Genomic DNA, 25,129 nt, shown 5'->3' with positions numbered 1-25,129 from the left:
GCCCATTCTCTGGATTCATTTAAGAAAGAGTTGGATAGACCTCTCAAAGATAGTGGAATCAAGGGTTATGGAGATAAGGCAGGAACAGGATACTGATTAGGAATGATCAGCCATGATTATATTGAATGGCGGTGCAGGCTCGAAGGGCTGAATGACCTACTCCTGCACCTATTGTCTATTCCCACAGAGTTCTCGGGTACACCTGATCAGGTCCTGGGGATTTATCCACCTTTAACCATTTCAAGACATCCAGCACTTCCTCCTCTGTAATCTGGACATTTTGCAAGATGTCACCATCTATTTCCCTCCAGTCCAAATCTTCCATATCCTTTTCCACAATAAATACTGATACTAAATGATTATTTTGCATCTCCCCCATTTTCTGTGGCTCCACATAAAGGCAACCTTGCTGATCTTTGAGGGGCCCTATTCTCTCCCTAGTTACCCTTTTGTCCTTAATATATTTGTAAAAACCCTTTGGATTCTCCTTAATTCTATTTGCCAACACTATCTCATGTCCCCTTTTTGCCCTCCTGATTTCCCTCTTAAGTATACTCCTACTTCTCCCTCTTCTAAGGATTCACTCGATCTATCCTGTCTATACCTGACATATGCTTCCTTCTTTTTCTTAACCAAACCATCAGTTTCTTTAGTCATCCAGCATTCCCTATACCTACCAGCCTTCCCTTTCACTCTGAAGTCTATTGAAGCTCAGTCTTGGGGAATGTTTAAAGTCAGGATTGATACACTTCTGATTATCAAGGCCATAACGTAGGTAAAAAGCATTCAATCAGCCATGATCATATAAAACAACAGCCTTAAATCGGTTAAATGGGTTAAATGGCCTTCAGCTGTTCCTACCTTCCTATGATAGAGAATGGTCAACTTGTTCTAACTCGTACTAGCAGCAAACAATTCTAAGTTAGATAGCATTTGGAATAGTTACACTAATCCATATTGCAATTGACAACTTTAAAAACAGCTCTATAACTGCATTGTGACATTTTTGTTGCCCACATTGGTCTAACAGTACAGTATTATAAATTGTGCTCGTTAAATTATCTACCCTCATTTGACTTAAGACCTTTCTAACTCCAAATGTGAGGCTGCAATCTCAATCAATCTAGGCAGATGAAAGGATGGTGGTTTGACATTATATTAAACAGAACTCTGCAAGGGGATTTCTGAAGTCTAGACTAACAAAGCTCAGCTAAAATTCAGTTATTAATAGGCAATATGCCCCTAAAACCTCAAACCTGCTCTTACAATATCGAACACTGTCACTTCAAAACACAATTTACTGCAAGATCATCATATATCAGAGATCCAATTATATAATCCCCAAAGCCAATTCACTTTAATATTATGCACTGCTGAGGTACATTCTACCCTGCATTTTCTAATCATGCAGCTAATAAATTAATGTAACTGTAAATCATTTATGAACTCATTTACATTAACAAGTTAATTGTGTTGAAGTAACTGCCAGATCTCTTCTACAAAACCTTCTATGAAAGCAATGAAAATATAGGAGTGGAACCTGCTCCCACATTGGATTTGTTAACTCTGATTAAAGGAATCTGGAAGTTTCAACACCTGGCCTATTTCTTACCACCTAGTATTTTAGCATCCTTACTTTACACATTCTCGCCAACCTTTTATAAATGATCCAACTTTGCTGCTAAATTGAACAGTTGGTAGTGTAGAACTTGAGTATCGCTGAAACAAAATTCAAATTTTGTGAAGCCTGTTTGTTTTGAATTCAACATGACATTCACACAGTTACCAATAAAAAGGGGAACAATGTTTTATTGTTATGAGGAGAGAGTTCTGATTTCCTATACAATGGACTTTAGTATACGCATTGCAATGAAAAATGCACCAGTTCCACGATAACCGACTGTTAACTGCAAAGTTGTTGAGATTTAATCCAGGCAGGTTGTTTCTGATTGGTCAAGTATTTCTCAGTGGAATGAACCAGGAAATGACTGCCGACTATCTTGGTAAGTTTTAACAGGTACAATTTGTGTATAGGTTCTGTCTGCAAAGAATAGGGCCCTATATATTCATATTGGCAGCCTCTAGCTCATGCAAGTGTGCCATTCTGTGAGCCTAAATGTATCTTAATTGGACCAGAACTCTATATATTACGTAAAAAGTATAATCTTTCTTTGATCAAAGTCGTCATAGTTAGGGTGGCCATTTATCTGATTTACCAGACAGACAGTCCAGTTTTCAACTGATCTCTTCCACGTATCGTAAGAAACAGGAGTAGCAGTAGGTCATTCAGGAGTACATTGAGCCTGCTCTGCCATTCAATGATCGTAAGTGACCTCTATGCTTTAGTTATTGTGTTAAAGTCATCCTATAACCTGCTTAACATTCATTGTTTCCTGGTCTGTGAAAGACAAATTCTTAGCATATTCCTGATTATTTAACAAATATTTCCAGTTGTAGAATCAATCAATCTAATGTTGGACACGGTATGGAGAGTTTTACAGGCAAGCTATTTGGATACAATCAGTACTTTGCCTTTTGTGAAGGTACATGTTGTTGGATATAACCTGCCAGTCATTGGGATGTCTGGCCTACATATTCAACATCACGCCGGCACTTAAATTTATATATACTGTATTACTCACTTGTGTGATATGCAGAATATCTTTTTGGCTCAACAGTAGCATTCTGTTAGTGGCAAATACCACTGCTGTTGGTATGCATATTTGCATGAAACACACCCATTGCTTAAATTTTTCAGATTGCTTACCATTCCAAGATAATCAGAAGTTTGGGCTCTTTTCAGAGCTGAAAGTAATAACCTTGAGCCCATTCAGGAGTTTGCTGATGGACAGCATTAAATTATCTGATCAGCGTTATCAGGAAGCTTTTGGTGCACCTTATTCCAGCATCAATCTTGCACAGTGAGCAAATTACTCAGGTCATGTTTATTAGGTTATCCAATACAAGCAATCTTGAAGCACAAGTTGTAGGAATGCCAACTGATCAGTGAAGGTAGGCTTGTGGGTAGATAGTAGTTACCTCACCTGGCCTACATGTGACTCCAGACCTACAGAAATATGGTTAACACTGAATTTTCCTCTGAAATGGTTGAGAAGCGCAAAGTGGTTAAAGGACAATTAGAGATGAACAAATGAGAGTCTTACTAGATGTCCCCATATCATATTAAGAATGCTTTTTTTAAAAAATACAGCATCAGTAGTCAAATAATTAAGGAGCAACCTTCACTGATTTCTAGGGAAGGGAGAAATACTGAGCTTCTCCAACTGAACAGATTATATTAAGTTGATAGGTACTTTGGTGGCACAGTCTGTGGCAGCACTGTCAATTAACAACACGGCTCAAAACAGAAAACTTGTTGTTGAAAATGTTCAAAGTGGATACTAATTGCTTTGGTTTGCCACATTCAAATGATACATCAGTTTGACAAACATTATTTAAATTATAAGGATCTTGAATCAAAACAAATCTACGGTGGGGGAGGGCAAGTGAAGCAAGCAGTCAATACAAAGTGTTGAGAGAAAAGCAACATTAAGGAATAAAGACTTCATTATAACACAAGCGGTGTTATTGTGTTGACCAAAAATGCTTTTTAAATATTAAATTTGTTTCTTCAGTCAAATTTAATTAAATTGAATCTTACTAATTTAAAATGTCCAGAATACACTGTGCATACTTACAGAAGACAGAATTTTATATATTACATTAAAAGTATGATTCAAATCTTGACGATCAAGGTTTGAATCATAGCGAAGGTGACCATTTATCCGGTTTACCCGACAGACTGTCTGGTTTTCAGCTGATCTCTTTCATGTAGTGTACAAATAATATCGTAAAAAATAGGAGCAGGAGTAGGTCATTGAATAGCACATTGAGACGGTTCTGCCATTCAATACACATTACTGAACTCTATGTTTCGGTTTTTGTGATAAAGATGACTCTGTAACCCATTTACTGTTCGCCTTTTCCTGGGTCTGCGAAAGAAGCCTTTCATAGCCTGATTCATGAGGATGCACAATTCCCAACATTCATTCTTCTGATTGGTGAAATGTGCTCACATCAGTATGTGTGGCTGATTTCTCCCATTCCAGCTGTTTGGGGCCAGGAATAACTCAACACTTTGGGATCCTGCAACACATTCAACATCTTGTTTGATGTGATGTTCTCATTTTTCTACTCAGTACTACTTCTACATCTTTTACGAATTAAAAAAAAACTTGCAAATCATGGAGCCACAATATACATTATTCTGCTCATAGATCCCCATTTTTGAAACTGGTCGCTGCTTTACATCAACATTTGTTAATGAATTTAAATGTCACAAATGGTCAACAGCAATCTCTCTTCCCTTCGATTATCCCCATCTTCAAGATACACAGATCCTTTTAACTTTGATAAGACACCTTAAACTATGTTGCTTTGTTTCAGTACTGTATGGAAGTATTAGTCTAAACTATGTATACAAACCTCAAGTTCTAAAATGAAACTTGAATCCAGAATCTTTTGATTCAATCAACATCACCCAAAAAGTTAAAAAATCACACAACACCAGGTTATAGTCCAACAGGTTTAATTGGAAGCACTAGCTTTCGGAGCGTCACTACCAACTGACGAAGGACCGACGCTCCAAAAGCTTGTGGGCTTCCAATTAAACCTGTTGGACTTTAACCTAGTGTTGTGTGATTTTTAACTTTGTACACCCCAGTTCAACACCAGCATCTCCAAATCATAACATCAAAAACAGCTTAACTGGTCATTATCACATTCTTGTTAGTGTGACCATACTGTGTGTAAACTAGCTGTCATATTTTCTAAATTAAAATACCTCAATAAGTATTAAATGGCTTTAAAGTGCACAGAACATCCAATGGCTGTGAATGGCAACATTAAAAAATGTGCACTTAAAGAAGCAAAAGTACTGGCTGTGAGTCAAGGCAAACACTCCAGAGAAAGATGTCAAAGTAGGTACACTACAGAATCAAACTGAAAAGGATCAATCTCAAAACTAGTTTCATAAAACATTCACCATTTGAAGGAGGTGGACAAATCTCAATTTCAACAGATTAAATACATTCTTCAAAACTTGCCCAATTCATCAACCAATCAATTTAAAGAATGGATTATTATAAAGGAGGTCATGCCTGACTATGCTTGCTGTTTTTTTTAAAATAGTGGTGGTCACCAGTATGGATGTTGTCTCTTCTTCTGGAAGATATTTAATTAATTTAGCACTAGTCATTATAGCACAAATTAGAATAGAATTGGAAGTAATCTTGTGATATGGATCAATAATTGGTTTGCAATGGGGTGACAGAGAGTAGAGATAATGTTAAAATTCTGATTGGCATGATATGACTAATGTATTTCCCCAGGCCTTTGTAGAGATTTCAGATTTTCACTAAGGATTTTAGTAACTTGGATAAAGGCAGAGGAGTCCATATCAAAGTTGGAGGATTATGCTAAACTAGTAAGCACAAGAAATTGTTTAGATAGGTCCGGGAAGTTATAAAGGGGGAAGTGACAAACTTAGTAAACAAACAAACAAACAAACAAACCTACAATAGTTGCAGTTCAATATACATTACCAGAACAATACCACTATTTAACAGGTTGAATTGCAAGAACAAACTGCATTTACTTACATTTAGAAGGTTGAGGGAATGTTACATTGAGTTGCAAGAGATAATTGAAGAATTTAATTAAGTAAACTATTTCCTTTGGTGGGTGAAGGCTTTTCTACACAAAAGGGAAATGGAAATCTAAATCAAAATTTGCTCCCCAAAACACTGGAGATGCTGAGTCTATTTTAAAAGTTTACAACAGAGATTGATAAGATTTTTGTTAATAAGGATATCAAAAGGATCTAGAGTACAAACAAGAGAAAAGAGATACCCATCAGCCATGGTCTAAACTGAATCTGCGCCCACTGCTAAAGAATTAAAATGCAAGTCAAATTTTATTTGTAATTCAAAAGTTTGTGAGAAGATTTGTAGCTCGGGTGCTCATTGTTGTGGTTCTGTTCGCCAAGCAGGGAATTTGTGTTGCAGACGTTTCATCCCCTGTCTAGGTGACATCCTCAGTGCTTGGGAGCCTCCTGTGAAGCGCTTCTGTGATGTTTCCTCCGGCATTGATAGTGGTTTGTCTCTGCCGCTTCCGGTTGTCACTACATAGGACAAACAGGAAGACAACTAACAATCTGCATCCATGAACACCAACTAGCCACGAAACGACACGACCAGCTATCCTTAGTAGCCACACACGCAGATGACAAGCAACATGAGTTTGACTGGGACAACACTACTATTATAGGACAAGACAAACAGAACAGCCAGGGAATTCCTAGAGGCATAGCACTCATCCACAGATTCAATCAATCAGCACATCGATCTGGACCCAATATACCGACCGCTGCAACGGACAGCTGGAACTGTCAACCGGAAGCGGCAGAGACAAACCACTATATATGCCGGAGGAAACAACATAGAAGCGCTTCACAGGGGGGTCCCAAGCATTGAGGATGTCACCTAGAAAGGGGACGAAACGTCTGCAACACAAATTTTATTTTTAATATATGGAATTCCTCGAGTCTAATGCCACATTTTATTGCATGGTTTATAAGCCGTTCAGGGATCTTAATTACTGTATCAGCCTTGGTAAAATCAGATGAACTCTGAGGCTCCTTCTCCTGATGATTGACAATGGTAGCCATTTGAGTGTCGAAAGGCAAAAACAGAAAAATAATTGACACCCTGTGAACTTCAAATCATTTTACTGATGCTTGGTTTAAAAACAATTGCAATACAAACCAGATGTCACATATATTCAAAATGTCCTAAAGCAAGGACTTGGACAGATGAACTAACATATATAAGAAACCATGTTACTGTACAGTTTCCAATTAAGCATAGGAAAGAGGAAGTCATTTAAGAATTAAGCATTAAACCAAGGATCACAGTAATGCAGTGACTGAATCTACTTGAACATAAAGAATTACATTTTTCTCCTTGAATAAAATTCATTTGTAATAGTTACAACCAAAAAGAATTAAGCAAAACAGAGTTCAGTTTTCTGTAATTCCACAACTCCAAAATAGTTGCATTTCTACAACATTGAACATTATTCTAATAAATATCATGTCCCAGAAAAGGTTAAAAAAGGGAGAAAAGGAAACAACATCCAGTCCTTATTTTATTCACCACTTAAATCTCCAGCTCAACAGACAGACGGACCACATTTGCTTGTTTGGAATGCAAGGCAGTTTCATTTCGCTAGAAAATTCCTTCTTCAGCCAAACCACTAACTCAATTGGCCTAAGAATCAACACAGTATGCTGCTGTTAGTGGCAACTGATCCAAGAAATGCGGTTTGCCAATTCTCTTCTGTTTGACTTTGCCAAACTGCTTAAAGTCTAACCTGACCACAACACAAACCCTACATTTTCTAATCTTCCTTTAGAGGGTGTTGTTTCAAATTAACAATTTTATTTACAGGCTGTTGATTTTGCATTATGTAGGTCAAAATTTCAACTTAAAGCAGGTTGCAGAATTTTAATAAGGAACACAAATATGCAAATAGTGCAGATGCCAGCTAAGCATACACAGCTGATCCAAAGTTAGAATGAAAATCACCAAACTATTTCACCTTCTTTCTCCAAATTTCCCCTCTTATGTACTGAATGTAGTGACTCATGCTGGGCCATGTTTCCACAGGCATCATCAATACAACAGCACCTCTTTTAAGTCATAGTTTATTTGAGGTCAATACTTAGTGGGGCTATTTCACACTGGGAGCATTGTGCCAACCCTGATGCTAAACTCCCTCCATATCCATTGGCATTATGCAACAAGGTCAATATCCAAAGATGGAAATGTGGTGATGATTAGTGCAGCACTTCTTCTCATAGCTGAGACAGTACAGTCTAGGACCAAAACACAAAAGACAAAAATCTGTGAAAAACATGGGTTCTGCAGCTCAGTATTGCACACTGCAATGTGTTTACCCATTAAGTTAGCTGAAAAGAAAACACCAATTTCAATTTTATAAAGCCTATTACTCATTTTGCTTGCTTGAGTTGTATAAATGACATGTTGAACCAAAGACCTAAACTGATGTACTAGTTGTTCCCAAGAAAAGTCACTAGACTTGAAATGTTAAATCAGTTTCTCCCTTCACACATACTGCCAGAATTTTTCCAGCACTTTAAGATTGCCATCACCTGTGATATGTTGCTTTTAATTGCATACTGGTTGTATCCATATGTATGTCTGTTCATGTGTCTTTGTGTGCGAGTACCACAGGCAACAGTTAGATATGTGTGTATATTGTTGAATATTTTTGACTCAATTTAAAACTTACTACACCATGTAATTCTCTCGCCATGAGAATCAACAGATCTATCCCCCCTTTCTCTAATAATACCATTGTTATTGAAATATGATGAGACATCATTTTGTGTCTATTCTATTTGCTGTAAGAGCACAAGTTAACCATGATAGATCAGATTTATTGAAGTTAATGACACATCATGGATAAGGTTTTTAATATTTTGGGAGGTTATTTAGTATCGTCACAAAAAGGTAAGAGTAGTCTGTAACTTGCCTTTGATATCCAAGCTTACTATCTAGTTTAACTCAGCAACTTCAGGAGAATAGGAGAGGGTAAAAAAAAACTGAGAAGAGGCTATTCCAACACTTATTGCTTTACTTTTTGTTTTGAAATAAAGTAGTTCTTTTCCACATTTCCTTGTTACGGTTTTTATACAATATGTTTCCATTGCTGATTACACATGTAGGAGACTTTTATTTTGGGAAGAATTTCTCACCCACTAGATACTCTACAATGCCAGCTCAATTTAGGTTGGCAAATTATGCATTAACAGAGAATTTTTTAAAATGAAGTAAAAAGTAGGAGATCACAGCATGGTAGTGTGGAGGAAAAGTGGAACTGCATACTGATCTTTCATCCCTGGGTTCAGAGAAACATCTGATCCAGAAATAACCAAAAAGAAAATCTCCTGTCCTGTTGGCAGTAAAACCCCAATTAAACAATACTGGCCAGTCTCATCCCAGTTTCCAGTGTGAATGAACCCACAGCAAAACATTGTCACTAACTTGACACTAATTCAAAAGTTCACTGCCAAAGAATTGCTCGTGTATAAAATTAAAATTACAATATTATTGAGCTTTTTTGCTTTGAAGATAGAAGAGAGAGAGAACAAAGAACAAAGAAAATTTACAGCTCAGGAATAGGCCCTTTGGCCCTCCAAGCCTGAGCCGATCCAAATCTACTGTCTAAACCTGTCGCCCAATTTCTAAGCATCTCAATCCCTCTGCTCCCCACCTACTCATACATCTGTCCAGAAACATCTTAAATGAATCTATCGTGCCTACCTCTACCAATTCTGCTGGCCCACCACCCTATGTGTGAAGTACTTGCCACGTGTATCCCCCTTAAACTTTCCACCTCTCACCTTGAAAGCCTGACCTCTCGTTACTGAATCCTTCAGCCTGGGAAAAAGCTAGTCTCTATCCACCCTGTCTATACCCATCATGATTTTGTAAACCTTATTTCGGGTCCCCCCTCAATCTCCTTCTTTCTAATGAAAACAAACCTAACCTACTCAACCTTTCTTCATAGCTAGCACCTTCCATACCAGGCAACATCCGCGTAAACCTTCTTTGCACCGTCTCCAAAGCGTCCACATCCTTTTGGTAACGTGGCAACCAGAACTGTACACAGTATTCTAAATGCGGCCGAACCAATGTCTAGTACAATTTTAACATGACTTGCCAGCTCTTATACTCAATAACCCTATCCAATGAAGGCAAGCATACTATATGCCTTCTTGACCACTCTACCCACCTGTGCAGCAACCTTCAGGGTACAATGGACCTGCACTCCCAGATCTCTCTGCCCATCAACTTTTCCCAAGGCTCTTCTGTTCATTATATAATTCACTCTAGAATCCATCTGCCATTTTTCAGCCCAAGTCTCCAGTCTATCTATATTCTCCTGTATTGTTTAACAGTCCCTTATGCTTTCTGCTACTCCACCAAACTTCGTGTCATCCTGCAAAAAGGGTCTCTACTCTGTATGTAAAGTCATAAGTAACCCAAGCTAATGAAGCTTCCTTTAACACAGCATTGCATAAAACAAAATGACAAATCTAGGAGAAAGTGAGGACTGCAGATGCTGGAGATCAGTGTCATAAAGTATGGTGCTGGTCAGGCAGCATCCGAGGAGAATCGATGTTTCAGGCATAAGCCCTTCATCAGGAATGACCCTGGATCTCTGAGCTCCAGCATCTGCAGTCCTCACTTTCTCCTAGGACTGCAAATGCTGGAGCTCAGAGATCCAGGGTCATTCCTGATGAAGGGCTTATGCCTGAAACATCGATTCTCCTCGGATGCTGCCTGACCGGCACCACACTTTATGACACTGATCTCCAGCATCTGCAGTCCTCACTTTCTCCTAGTTGATTTCAACCTTAGTGCGAAGCCTCTTCCAAGAATGGCAATCTACAAAGACCTCAGTGAGTCCCTCTCTCACTGTACTCTCCAGGTCCTCTCTTCCTTCCTGATGAAGGGCCTATGCCTGAAACATCGATTCTCCTTCTCCTCGGATGCTGCCTGACCTTCTGTGCTTTTCCAGCACCACACTCTCGAAAATGATAAATTTGTTCTTTATACATTGTGTGTAGGTATTATAAATCAATGTATAAAGTTACTCTTACCCCAAGCCCGATAAGAGTGCACTTTTCACCATCTCTGCTAAGTTTTTGTTACCATAAAAGCAACAAAGTTCCACAGAAATGTTTCGTTTTTAAAAAACTTGAATGTTAGTCAGTTGAACAAATGACATTCGTATTTACCTTTGTTTTCTTGGAGACACTCTTGGGTTTACTCTGTAATCTTCCTTAAACTAACCAACTGCATTATCCAAAAAGAAGCCAAAGAACTGACATTATGTGAGTGCACATTTTCTGAAGTCCCACTACTCCATGGGTCACAATACAAAATACAATTATTTTATCCAGTTATCAAGGTGGTATTATCTTTAAGTACCTTATTTTATTTTAGGATTAACATGAAAAGATCTACCAGTTTTCTTCATAAATACAATTAATAATTTTTAAAATAAAAAAAACTTATTCAATGAAGATACAACACACGGTCAACATTCACAATTGATACATTGAACTATAAATGCTTATCCCTCAAAATATTCTGAAAAATACACACACACACACACACACACACACACGTTCATTCTTCAGGGGGGAAAAAAAGTAGATTTTTCCACTGAGATTGGCTTGCTGATAAAGAACACTTTGGTTAAAGAAGGTAAAAAGGATAAAGCATAGAATATTCCAAAATATGATGTTCTGGCAAGTGTGATCAAGTCACTATGGTAATCACGTGGTTCTTCTGTAATGTCTTCAGGCAATACAGTATTGAGAAGTTTTTGCAATCACTCTTAGAGAAGAACAAAGAGGTTTCGCTCTAAAGGCAAAAAAGGAGATTCAATTTCAGAAATTGGACAAATAGCTGGGTTGCCCTTGTTACCCTCCATATAAAAAAAATGAAACTCTCCTTCCAGTCATTGTTTAAACAGCACCAGCAAGGATCTACATCAAAGCAAGCAGTTATCGAGAAAGCCTTGTTTAAACAGCAATGCAATATCCATGGTGACTGTCATGGATCTCTCTCAAAGAAGCCACACCAGACATTTCCACAAAACTTGGAATAAATCAATTTTTCCACAGTTCTTAAAACAAAAGACCCTAATTCTCCAAGAACTATCAAATATGAAGCATCTTCAGGACAGTAACAAACAGATGGATCGCATTTTTGTGTATGTCAACCAAGCTGATTCGAAAGGATACTTTACACTGAGATTGGAGATTGAAAGATTTTGTTTTCTTTTAGCTTTGCCTAAGCTTATTTACATTGATGAAATTAATTATTCTGTTCTTATGGTGCTAGTAAAGAACTAACACCCCTTTAAAAAATTGCATAACATAGTTTAAATGAACACTGCATTCCATTTTGTTTACTTCTAATTCTAACCCACAAAAAGAGGTATTTGACAAAAGCAAAAAGAGGCAGATGGCCTGGAAAACAGAATAAAGAATAGAACAGCTGTATTATTTAGCACTGCCAACAGTTTCTTTTCCTCTGCGTTCCGTTCCTCCACACTGTACGAATACCCAAGATCCAATATGCTTGCTCTGAATTAACTAGTCGAACCTCACTTAGCATAAGCATTGCATGAACTCCAGGACTATATGAAACAGCATTCATTTCACCTACAAAACACCTATCTGCTTCTCTTTGATCTGAACTGTGGCATACAAATATTGAAATACAAAATTATACAATTCACAATAGTTCAATTCTAATTCATTTTATTTACAAAAGCAACAAAACAAAATATTGTGCACTAGGTTTATATTGCAGCTTTATGCAGGGTCATAACTAAAAAGAAACACCAAAACAAAGCAGCACACAATTTCCCAAAAGAGGAACTCTCCATTTCAATTAGAGTCCTATTTGACCCTAATTCTAGAGGGTATTACAAAACTTCAGCACTGATGCAAAACAAAATGCTACACTTGTTTTGTAAATGTAGCAAAGAAATGAGATTAATATAGGTCAAAATTTACAAATGTAAAAGGAACACGAAATCAAGTCAGAACTACATACAATGTTAAGTTTCTACTATTTCCTATATTAAAACAAAAGTACATTTTTAAAAAAGTATTTTTTTACTAACCTGTTCTGAGTTACTATCACACACCTTTGGAGCAGGTGGGACTTGCACCTGGCTCTCCCAGTCCAGAGGTATGGGCACTATCACTGTACCACTATGTGGGCACCGATTGTAAACAAAAGTGCACATTTCTGAAGTCAGATGAGGGATAAAGAGACCAAGAGAAATGTCTGTATTTCAGCCAAATTAGTGAACAAACATCGTCACATCCCTCCGGTGTTGTCATTTTTTGACACTGGATATTAGTGGTGAATTGTTTATCTTTTGGAACATCCATGTTGGAATTGTAAATTGGTGCGTACTGATAAGGGAAGTACTACTGGTTGACTAAAAGTTGACATAAGCAATTACAAAATAAAGTAAAAACAAATAAAGTAGAAAGTAAAAAAATCTAGTTTTTTAAAAAAAAATATTTTGGGGTGCAAAGAACAGTCTTACAAAACAAAACGCTTGGTGATATTGCAGGACAGCCACCGAGGTAATAATACACAGAGTGGGGAAGGAAAAGACAGAATGTACAAACATGAGTAAAAACAAGCAAACAGGGTCAAGGGGTTAAAAACTGAATAGACAAATTAATGGCTCTTTATTTAAATGCAGAGTGTGTTTGGAACAAACTAAATGATTAATATCACAATAGGCTACTTAGTAAGATGACAGCCTATGGTTTGAAAAGTAGTATTTTAGCATTGATAGAGGATTGGCTAACTAATACTCAACAAGGAGTTGGGACAAGCAGCATTTTCAGGATTGTAACTTGTGACTAGTGGAATGTTACAGGGATCAGTGTTGGAGCCACAATTATTTATTTATAATGTATACCGATGACTTGGATGAGAAAAATGAAAGTTGAAAAATGTGGTGCTGGAGGCAACAGTGCTAACCACTGTGCCACTATGCTGCCCACGTTTCCTGTCTTTTAGTCAACGGCTTATCCATGCTGCCAAGGACCCAGCAATCCCAAACATTTCTAATTTACTAACCTACCTGGCATGTTGCAGCATATCAAATGCTCTCTCAAAGTCTAAATATATAACATCCACAGCACTGGGGAGGTGATGGCCTCGTGGCATTATCACTGGAATATTAATCTAGAGAACCAGGTAATGTTCTGGTGACCCAGGTTCGAATCCCACCATGGCAGATTGGAATTTGAATTCAGTAAAATTCTGGAAATAAGAATCTGATGAAGTTGATTCTCATGAAAAAACCCATCTGATTCCCACTTTGGGTGACTGTCTGTGACTGGAGTTTGCACATTCTCCCCGTGACTGCGTGGGTTTCCTCCCACAATTCAAAGATGTGCAGGTCAGGTGAATTAGCCATGCTAAATTGCCTGTAGTGTTAGGTGCACTTTTAGGGGTAAATGTAGGGAAATGGGTCTGGGTGGGATACTCTTTGGAGGGTTGGTGTGGACTTGTTGGGGTCGAAGGGCCTGTTTCTATACTGTTGGGGAAACTAAACTAATTCATTAATAACCTTTAGGGACGGAAACAGTCATCCCTACCTGGTCTGGTCTACATGTAATCAGACACGATGGGCTGAAAGACCTACTTTGCCAGCTATATATTCTGGCTCGATATCGTATGGACGATCCTGAACTAGTTTATTGAAAGCAAATACCAAAGTCAGGCAATTATTTGGCGATATTTAAGTCTGCACTATAAATTTGAAGTCAAGACGATGGAAGCAGAAAAGGCAAATGAAATTATTTGAAAATTTTAGAAAGGTAGAATGAGTCAAAAAAAAGTGTGGCACTGGAAAAGCACAGCCGGTCAGCCAGCATCTGAGGAACAGAAGAGTTGAGGTTTCGAGCATAAGCTCTTCATCAGGAATGTTCTCCTGCTCCTCGGATGCTGCCTGACCAGCTGTGCTTTTCCAGTGCCACACTTTTTGACTCTGATCTCCAGCATCTGCAGTCCTCACTTTCTCATAAGTTTAACAGAAGCAACTAACAATTTGCCAATATTACAGAAGCACAGGTAACAGATGAAAAGTTGGAAAAAAGAGGAATAAAAGCTTTTGCAGAATGAATGATTAAATATTATTGTCGGTTAATTTTATGTTTATTTAAATCAGGTTATTATTTTAGTGTGTCAGTAGCGACTATGTTATTGATGTAAGTTTCAAAACCAAAACATTAGGATTGATTTGATCTACGGACATGGGAATTTATCTTGCAGTTTTACATTTGAAGGCCCTCCCTCTCTCTTCTCTGCATGGCTGTCCCAGAGGCTACTCACTGTTCAGAGTCTCTCTTTTAGAAGCACCCATACTTTCATATTAATTCTATTGGAAAACTATGTTCTCTGCTCTGTAGCTGGCTTGTTCGAAACTCAAAAACAGACTGTTCAAAACAGAACCACACAGTCTATAACCCCATGTAATTAACTTTTTCTTTTTAAAAAACTGTTTATCTCCCAGGGAACTTGTCACAGGATCAGCAACTGGAAGAAAGCTACTTTATCCATAATTATTTCCAAGAGATGATCTGGACTCAATTGTGGTGGAAATTCAAATGCAAACTGTGATGACACTATGGACTTAAGAGGTGTTTTTGTCCTTTTGTTAACGAAGGAGGGTTGATACAGTGAGGCACAGCCGTCTGTCCCAAGCCACAAAAGGAAACAGCTTGGGAGGCCTTGGGTTTTTTTTATATAAAGAAGCTGGAACAATAGAAGCAGCATGAGGGGATGGGGCCAAGCTCCCACAGAACCAGGATTTCAGTTTAGGTTTTTGACGCCGTTTGGGTTTGGAATTTGTACACACACACACACACACACACAATTTTTTCTTGAGGTTCTTTCCTTCTGGACTGGAAATGTTGTATGTGAGACAATCTATTTTACTTAATTTGCTTCTGCCAAGGGTGTGATTATGGGATGCTGCTCTCTTGCAACAGCTAATCAGTGGTAATTAACATAGAATCTTGCTAAATATTTTGATAGAGTTACAGTTAAGCGAAGTTTTTTATTATTTTGTCTGTATTTTAAGAATAAAGTGCGTTTTGCTTCAAGCCTTGTAGTTTGACCAATTGAATTGCATCCAGAACACAATGCCTTACACTTGCCTTTGAAAACAAGAGGAGGTTGGGGTCTAGGCTAATCTTCTTAACATATTTTGAGGGGTTTTATGTGGTCCTTAACAAAGCTAATAATTCATTTAAAATTATGAGATTTGAATTATACTCAGTTTGTCATAAATCATGCCCCAGAAAAAAAATTAGTTGTTAAAAGGGTCCATCACCACAATACACATATATAGGTTCTTCCCCCCCCATAACATGTCAACCATCACAGAAGAGAAGGTGGAGAGAAGATTTGGTAGCATTCAAAATCTGGAGGGATCCGGACAGAGTATATTAGGGTGAAACAAGTCCCATTGGTAGGCTGATCGAGAACTGGAGGGCACAGATTTAAGTGGTAACTGGTAAAAGAAGCAATAGTAACACAAGGAAAACTTTTCTTTGCAGCATCTGGAAAGAGTTGTCTGGTGGTACACTAAAGACAGCTTCAACTGATGCACTCAAGAGGGAACTGGATCATTATCTGAAAAAGGAACAACATGCAGGACTTCAAACGAAAGACGTAAGAGTGCGTGCTAGGTGAATTACTCTTCGAGGGCCAGCACAGATGCAACAGGCCAACTGACATCCTTCTGTGCTGTAGCTATTCTATGCTTCTATAATTAAAACAGCAATAATTTAATTAGCATTTACAATATATATTTAATAAACCATGATTCATGAAAACTGTATGCTGATTTGAGGCTCACTACAGTCAACTCATTTTAATACTGAGCTGCTTTACTTGAATTATCTGTTAATTCACATTGGAACCAGGAAAAATTGTCTCTCACTGAAACTGGGCTTAAATTCAAATACTTTAATTTTAATTATTTGTTAGTCTGGATTTTAATTCCCATTATAATAGAGTCCATATTTATCTCATTTAAATGCAATCTCATGATTAATATTGATTGCTGAGGTATAGCCTTTTTTCCACCTTAGTGAAGATAATGGTTGGTTCACAGCATGGCTAACCACGAGGTACAAGATCTTTATGAACATCAAATGGGAAATTTAAAAAAAATGTGGCCCAAAAAATTGTAACTTTTCTCCTTATATTTCTGCCTAAAAAGCAAGAGGGGAATAATCAGCAAACGTTTGGCAGCACAAAAGGAGACCACATAATTTTACTTGTCCCAACAAGTAGGCTTTGCTTGTTGGGAGAGGAAAATGCTGAACTACCTTGCCTCTTCTTCCAGTTGCAGGAGAACAGGAAGCAAAGAAGCTTGAATTGGACCCAATGATACATTATGGATTAGCTGCTTTCAAAACAGATACAAAAATCAATTGAGAAACTGACATAGGGAAAACAAGCAACAACTGGTGCATATGATAATATTTCACTCTTAATATTTCTGAACACATACTTACTACTAAAGAAACTGCTTTTTGAAGAGTTGTACCCATGCATAAAGTTAGCTTGTATTATGAGAAATGCTCAGTTGGGAAATAACTTGAAGCAAAAAACTATCTGTTTCTTTCTGTGTTTGCATCACTGAGAAGTGGGGGGTGAAAATGGCAGATGGTGATTAGAAATTTCAAGAAGAACACAATGTTACGTAGCCTGTTTTTGGCAATACAAACTGGCAACAGTCGCAAAGGAAAAGCTACAATCACCTTAGAGAAGCATCAGAAATCGTGAACTTAGAGTGCACAAATTAGCAGTTGTGACGACGTGCAGATCCAGTTTACTACCAAATTCATTACAGGAATTCCTGACATCTGGACTGCAGACCTACTTGGAAATTGTTAGTAGTAATAGGATCTTACTACTACAAGAGTATAAGAAAGAGAGAGGTCCAAGTGAAGTGATCCAGCAAACAGATGGAGAGAAGAGACCAGTCTCAACAATAGCCAAGGTGTATAATAACTGAAGAAGTTGCCAGCAACTAAGCCAGATGTCCTAATGAAATTTTTTCAATGCTAAAAAGAATTAAAATTTAAATGGCCAAGCATACTACTGGCAGCAAGCAAACCACAGGAGGATTTCACAATTGATTGCACTTTGCATTGCACAACTTGTAGAGTGTTCAAAAGTATACCTTGAACTAATAATATCCTTAACACTTCTCATTAGTAATTTTTGGATCACTATTTCCTTTGGGTTTTTGTATCTTCAAATGAATGTATAATCTTTGCAAACTATGTACGAATTCTTTAAATGGCAGCTATTTCTTGTTTACTAACATATATTTGAATTTAGTTTTCTGAACTGCCTTAGCCAACTAACCTTTCATACTTACATAGGTTATTTTGTTTAGATTTACGACCCTGGTTTAAGAGTTAACTAAATAACACCTAAACATCACAAAGCTGCATCATGTTATGGTCAGTCTTCCTTGAAAGCCCTTTGTTATTAGGTCATTAATTAATCACTCCTCACTGTTAAATACTAGGTATAAAATAGCATGTTGACTAGTTGGTTCCTGAACATACTGATCTAAAAACCTCTTATGTGCATCCCATGAACTCATATCCACAATATATTTACAAATTTATATTGTTTAGCTCATATGAAAATCAAATTCTCCTCCTATTACTATATTATCCTTATTAAATTATTGGAGGCAGTTCAGAGGAGGTTCAGTAGATTGATTGTAGAGATGAGGGGTTTGTCTTGGGAAGAGAGATCGAGTAGTTTAGACCAATATTGTCTGGAGGTTAGAAGAATTAGAGGAGATCTAATTGAGTATATAAGATGCGAAAGGGAATTAACAAAGTAGACATAGAAAGATGTGGAGTTTTAGAATAAGAGGTAGCATATTTAAAACAGAAAGGAAAATAAATTACTTCTCTCAAAAACATCATCATTCTGTGGAATCAACTACCCCAGACTGTGGACGTGAAGTAAATTTGAGGAGGAGATAGGCAGATTTTTCATTAGTAATGGGTTGAAGGGTTAAGGAGAGTGGGCAGGAAAGTGGAGTTGAGGCCAACATGAGGTCAGCCGTGTCCATACTGAATGGTCAAACAGGTTCGATGGGCTGAACTGCCTAATTCTGCTCTCTACATTCTAATGTAAACTCTGTCCCATACTATCACTGTGACTTTTATTTCTGAGCTTATGAAAATCCTAGTTAATTTCAGATGTTTGAATACAACACTTCTTTAACAATGCTTCTTGCTAAATCCCTTTCTTGTTTCTTTACTTCATTTTATGTGTTTCCCATGGGCTTTGTCTTCCCTTGGTTACTACTTATTTTTAAATCTCTCTCAATATGGAAAGATTCAGGAACAAAAATTCAAAAGTAGAATATAATCTCCAGAACACAACCGCATTTTAGCTAAAAATATCATAGAATGGGTCAGAATCAGAGAGAATAACATAAAAAAAACAATACGTGCCAGTGGCTAAAGAGATGGCTGCAAAAATTAGACGGGTCAAAATTACACCTAGTCAAAGCATTATGAAGAGAATTAAATGTTGAGACAAGTGGGTGAGAGGCAAAGGTTATTGTTTATTTGCATATTCATACAGCAGCCAGTGGAGAAGGGGCAAAAATTTAAGTTTGGGGTACTGGTGAAAAACATTGCTCCATCATTGATTCTGTCAATGTTGAGAGAGTACCCAGTGATAACCTTGTTCACATTATATGGCTGATCCCATTCACCTTCTGAGCAGCAGTACCCTTCAAAATTGGTGGTGGAGGAACTTAGCAATGATAGTGCTAAGATTCAAATCAGAGATGGAGAGGTTTCTTTTAATTGTTATGGTCATTACACTGCACTTGTTATATCAACATTATTAGATTAGATTACTGAAATTAGATTACTTTCAGTGTGGAAACAGGCCCTTTGGCCCAATAAGTCGACACCGACCCGCCAAAGAGCCATTCCCCTACATTTAGCCCTTCACCTAGCATGGCCAATTCACCTAACCTGCACATCTTTCGACTGTGGGAGGAAACAGGAGCACCCGGAGGAAACCCACGCAGGCACGGGGAGAATGGCAACTGTCTGTGTGGAGTTTGCACAGAGACGGGAATTGAACCCAGGTCTCTGGCACTGTGAGGCAGCAGTGCTAACCACTGTGCCACCGTGCCGCCCCTAATTATCTGCCATTTCACTTCAAGTTTGGATGCTATTTAGAAACAGTTCAGGTTGATACGTACTGTTTCATTATCAAAGGAGCTGTGAATAAAGTTGAATGCTGTGGAATCATCAGTGGAAAGCCCAGGTCTTGACCTTAAGAAGGAATGGCATTGAAGCTAAAGATTTTGAAAGATGCTTCCTTGAGCCCAATAAGTCCACACCGACCCGCCAAAGAGCCATTCCCCGACATTTAGCCCTTCAGCTAGCATGGCCAATTCACCTAACCTGCACATCTTTCGACTGTGGGAGGAAACCGGAGCACCCGGAGGAAACCCACGCAGGCACGGGGAAAATGTGCAAACTCCACACAGACAGTTGCCAGAGACGTGAATTGAACCCAGGTCTCTGGTGCTGTGAGGCAGCAGTGCTAACCACTGTACCACCGTGCCGCCCCTAATTATCTGCCATTTCACTTCAAGTTTGGATGCTACTTAGAAACAGTTCAGGTTGATACGTACTGTTTCATTATCAAAGGAGCTGTGAATAAAGTTGAATGCTGTGGAATCATCAGTGGAAAGCCCAGGTCTTGACCTTAAGAAGGAATGGCATTGAAGCTAAAGATTTTCAAAGATGCTTCCTTGATCAACTGCTGTTCTAAAGTGTTGGAGATGTGATGTCTGCCTTCAAATGTCCATAACTATCCTCTTATGCATCAGATAAGAGTCTGGCCAGTGATGATTTTACCTTTCGACCTCCATTGTCTCCAGTTATTTTTACATTAATTGCTGCCATGATGTTATGGGCAGTTGCTCTCACCTCTCCTCCATTATTCATGACTTGCAATCATGGCAACATCAAAATTGTGATGTGTTCTGGAACGTATCTGACAGAATCCATTCAGAATGGTGAGCATGTGTCTAACCAACAGACATGATATGATGGCTAACGTACTATCAGTTTACTGATGACTGAAGGACGATAGGGCAGTGTTAATCCAGATTAGATTTTACTTTTAAAATGGATAGGAAATATCCGGGCAATTTCCTGTAATGCCAACTAGATCCCAGGATGCCAGAATAGAATTATAGAAGCTAGAGCTGGATGAGGCCATACAGCGCTTTGAGTCTGCTCCCCTATTCAATATGGTCATGGCTGATCACCCAACTCAGCATCCTGTTCCCACTTTCTCCACATTGCCTTTAATCCCTTTAGTCCTAAAACTATATTTACATTTTTCTTTAAAGTCATCAAATGTCTTGGCATCAAAAATGTTTCCTGTTGCAGAGAATTCCACAGGCTCCATTCTATAGGTGAAGAAATTCCTCTTCATCACTGTCCTAAAAGGCCCTCATGCTCAGATGGTGACCCCTAGTTCTGGACTCTCCAGCCATTGAGAACATCCTTTCTTCAACCACCATGCCTAATCTATGAGCTCCTCCCTCACTCCTCGCAACTCTAATGACTAGAGTCCTAACTGGTTCAGTGTCTCCCCATATATCAATGCCACCACTCCAGATATCATGCTGGTAAACGTTCGCTGTGCTCCCTCTATAGCCTGAACATCCTGCCTCAGCTAAGGCGACCAAAACTGCACACAATATTTGTGGTGTGGTCACACTAAGGCCCTGTACAACAGCAGCAAGACTCCTGTACTCAAATCTCCTCACTACAAACATGAACATACCATTTGCCTTGTTCATGACCTGCTGCACCTGCATACTTATTTTCAGTGACTGGTGTACAAGATACTCAGGTCTCGTTGCACCTCTATCTTTCCTAATCTATGGCCATTCAGATAATAATCTGCCTGCCTGTTTTTACACAGTGGATAACATTATTTATCTAAATTATACTTCAACTTGCATGTATCTGCCCACTTGCTTAACTTATCCAAATGACATTGAAGCTTCTCTGCTTCCTCCTCTCAGCATACCTTCCAATCCAGCTTTGTGTCATCCGCAAACTTGGAGAGATGATGAAACTACGTCGTCTAAATATTAATGTATATTGTGAATAGCTAGGGTCTAAGCATGGATTGATTCCTTTGTACCCCAGTAGTCATTACCTGCCACTTGGAAAAAGACTCACTTATTCCACCTCAGTTTCCAGTCTGTCAACCAGTTCTCAATCCATTTCAGTAGAATACTTCCAATCCCATGTGCTTTTATTTTGCATGCTGATCTCTTACATAAGACCTTAACAAAGCTTTCTGAGAATCTATGTAAACCATATCGACTGGCTGTCCCTTATGCACTCTACCCGCTACATTCACAGAAAATTCCAATAGGTTCGTCAGGTATGACCTTCCCTTAGTATATACATCCTGACTCAGTTAGATCATCTCTCTGTTTTCCAAGTGCTCCTCTAATACAAATTTTATAAATGACCTTCAGAATTTTCCCTCACTACTAGTGTCAAGCTAACCATTTGTAATACTGTCTTCTCTCTGCCCATTAGAAGTTCCCCTGTTTCTGACTGCAGGGCACCTATAATCGTCTTTACTAATATTTTTCTCTTCATTTACTAAGAGAAGCTTTTACTATTGGTTTGTATGTTCTCTGCAAATTTACTCTGTTTCCCTCTCTTTATTGATCTCTCTGTCTTGCTTTGCCAGAAACTCATACTAATCCTCAGGTCTTGTTTCTTTTTTGGCCAATTTGTATGCCTCTTCCGTGGAGTTAATACCATTCGCAGCTTGCCTCATTAGCCATTTTCTTACCACGTTTCCCATTTTATCTTAATGCCAGACTGGGAAGAGTAACTGTTGCAGTTCATCCATGCGCTCTTTAACTCTCTGTCATTGCCTGGCTACTATCATTCCTTTAAATAACAATCCTCAATTATCATAGTTAGCTTGCAACTCATGTCATTGTAATTTGCTTTATTTAAATTCAGGATCAGTCTTAGAAATAAATACGTTACCCTCCAAGTTTGCGGATGACACAAAGCTGGATTGGAAAGTATGCTGAGAGGAGGAAGCAGAGAAGCTTCAATGTTATTTGGATAAGTTAAGCAAGTGGGCAGATACATGCAAATTGAAGTATAATATCTTAATGGAGAGTTCTATCTTATTGCAATCACTTTTCCTTCAGTTCCAAGCATACGGGCGGCACAGTGGTTAGCACTGCTGCCTCACAGCACCAGAGATCCAGGTTCAATTCCCACCTCAGACGACTCTCTGTGTGGAGTTTGCACATTCTCCCCGTGTCTGCGTGGGTTTCCTCCAAGTGCTCCGGTTTCCTTCCACAGTCCACACTTTTCCTTCAGTTCCAAGCATACAGGCGGCACAGTGGTTAGCACTGCTGCCTCACAGCACCAGAGATCCGGGTTCAATTCCCACCTAGACGACTCTCTGTGTGGAGTTTGCACATTCCCCTTATGTCTGCATGGGTTTCCTCCGAGTCCTCCGGTTTCCTTCCACAGTCCAAAAATGTGCTGGTTAGGTGAATTTGGCCATGCTAAATTGCCCGTAGTGTTAGTTGAAGGGGTAAATGTAGGGGAATGGGTCAGGGTGGGTTGCTCTTCAGGGGGTCAGTGTGGACTTGTTGGGCTGAAGGGCCTGTTTCCACACTGTAAGTAATCTAATCATAACTAGATTGTAAGTTATTCCTTTCTTGTTACACAATACCCAATCACGGATGACCTTTTCTCTAGCTGTTCTTTCAAAGTATTAATTCATTAAACTTTCTTGCATACAGCCCAATAATTCCTCCTCTATTGAAACTGTCTACAATTACAGCCATGATTACAATTTATTGCTTAGAACATACAGCATTACAATGCAGTACAGGCCCTTCGGCCCGCAGTGTTGCACCACTTTATGAAACCAGAAGCCCATCTAACCTACACGATCCCATTCTCGCCCATAAGTCTATCCAATGACCATTTAAATAGCGAGTCTACAACTGTTGTAGGCAGTACTTTCCATGCCCCTACTACTCGGAGTGAAGAAACTACCTCTGACATCTGTCCGAAATCTATCACTCCTCAGTTTAAAGCTATGCCCCTGGTGCTAGCCATCACCATCTGAGGAAAAAGGCTCTCATGGTCCACCCTCTGATTATCTTATATGTCTCAATTAAGACACCTCTCAACCTTCTTCTCTCTAACAAAAACAGCCTCAAGTCCCTCAAACTTTCTTCATGAGATCTTCCCGCCATACCAGGCAACATCCTAGTAAATCTCCTCCGAACCCTTTCCAAAGCTTCCACATCCTTCCTATAATACGGTGACCAGAATTGCATGCAACACTCCAAGTGCAGCCCCACCCGAGGTTTTGTACAGATGCAGTATGACCTCATGGTTCCAAGACTCGATCCCTCTACTAATAAAAGCTAACACATCGTATGCGTTCTTAACAGCCCTATCAACCCGAGTGGCAACTTTGAGGGATCTATGTACTTGCACCTCAATTTCCTTTTTAATGCCTTCCCCAATATTACTACCACAGTTTGGGGTTCTATATCAACCCAACATTAATTTCCTTCCCCTTGGCATTTCTAAGCTCAACACTTATAGATTTTATTTCACCAGGGCCAAAATTCTCTCAATCACATTAATTTCTTTTTAATAGCAGTTCCACCCTACCTTCTTTTCCTTTTTGTCTATACTATCTAAAAACTGAAAACTCCTGAATATTCAGTTCCCATTCATAATCACCCTGTAGCCACATTTCTGTAATCTCTCTGACTCTATATCAGACCCATTTAGCCATTTAGATCTACTGTATATATTCGCGTATAGGTCAACTTCTGAAGACAATTTTCTAAATCTGAAATTAGTGGGTCAACTTATACATGAGGCACTTTTTCGAGGGATGAATATTTATCTACAAAACAGATAAAATGTAAAATTTACCTTCCCGGGTAGTCCCAGTCCCTGACTCTGGAACGTTCCCTGTGATATGTTCGGGCTGCAGTAAACTATGGGTAACTGAAGGAGAAAGTGAGGTCTGCAGATGCTGGAGATCAGAGCTGGAAATGTGTTGCTGGAAAAGCGCAGCAGGTCAGGCAGCATCCAAGGAACAGGAGAATCGACGTTTTGGGCATAAGCCCTTCTTCAGGAATGAGGAAAGTTTGTCCAGCAGGCTAAGATAAAAGGTAGGGAGGAGGGACTTGGGGGAGGGGCGTCGGAAATGTGATAGGTGGAAAGAGGTCAAGGTGAGGGTGATAGGTCAGACGGGAGTGGGGGCGGAGAGGTCGGGAAGAAGATTGCAGGTTAGGAAGGCGGTGCTGAGTTCGA

The 25,129-nt window shown here is 38.9% G+C and overlaps 1 protein-coding gene across 2 annotated transcripts in view; it reads right to left on the bottom strand.

The window, feature by feature from the left end:
* Window positions 1-25,129, bottom strand: part of LOC122554281 (zinc finger SWIM domain-containing protein 5) — a 244,346-nt gene that overhangs the window by 200,509 nt on the left and 18,708 nt on the right. Inside the window, exon 1 of one of the 2 annotated variants that reach the window (XM_043699054.1) lies at window positions 12,793-13,268. The exons of the other annotated variant lie outside the window; for it this stretch is intronic. The gene's annotated coding sequence lies outside the window, so the exon portion shown is untranslated. Of the gene's footprint in view, window positions 1-12,792; window positions 13,269-25,129 lie in introns of those variants that run through there. 2 annotated transcript variants of the gene reach the window in all.

Source organism: Chiloscyllium plagiosum, chromosome 11 (genome assembly GCF_004010195.1).
Source record: "Chiloscyllium plagiosum isolate BGI_BamShark_2017 chromosome 11, ASM401019v2, whole genome shotgun sequence".
Classification (NCBI taxonomy): domain Eukaryota; kingdom Metazoa; phylum Chordata; class Chondrichthyes; order Orectolobiformes; family Hemiscylliidae; genus Chiloscyllium; species Chiloscyllium plagiosum.
The sequence above is the reverse complement of the archived record's forward strand: the minus strand, read 5'-3'. Positions and strand labels throughout refer to the sequence as shown.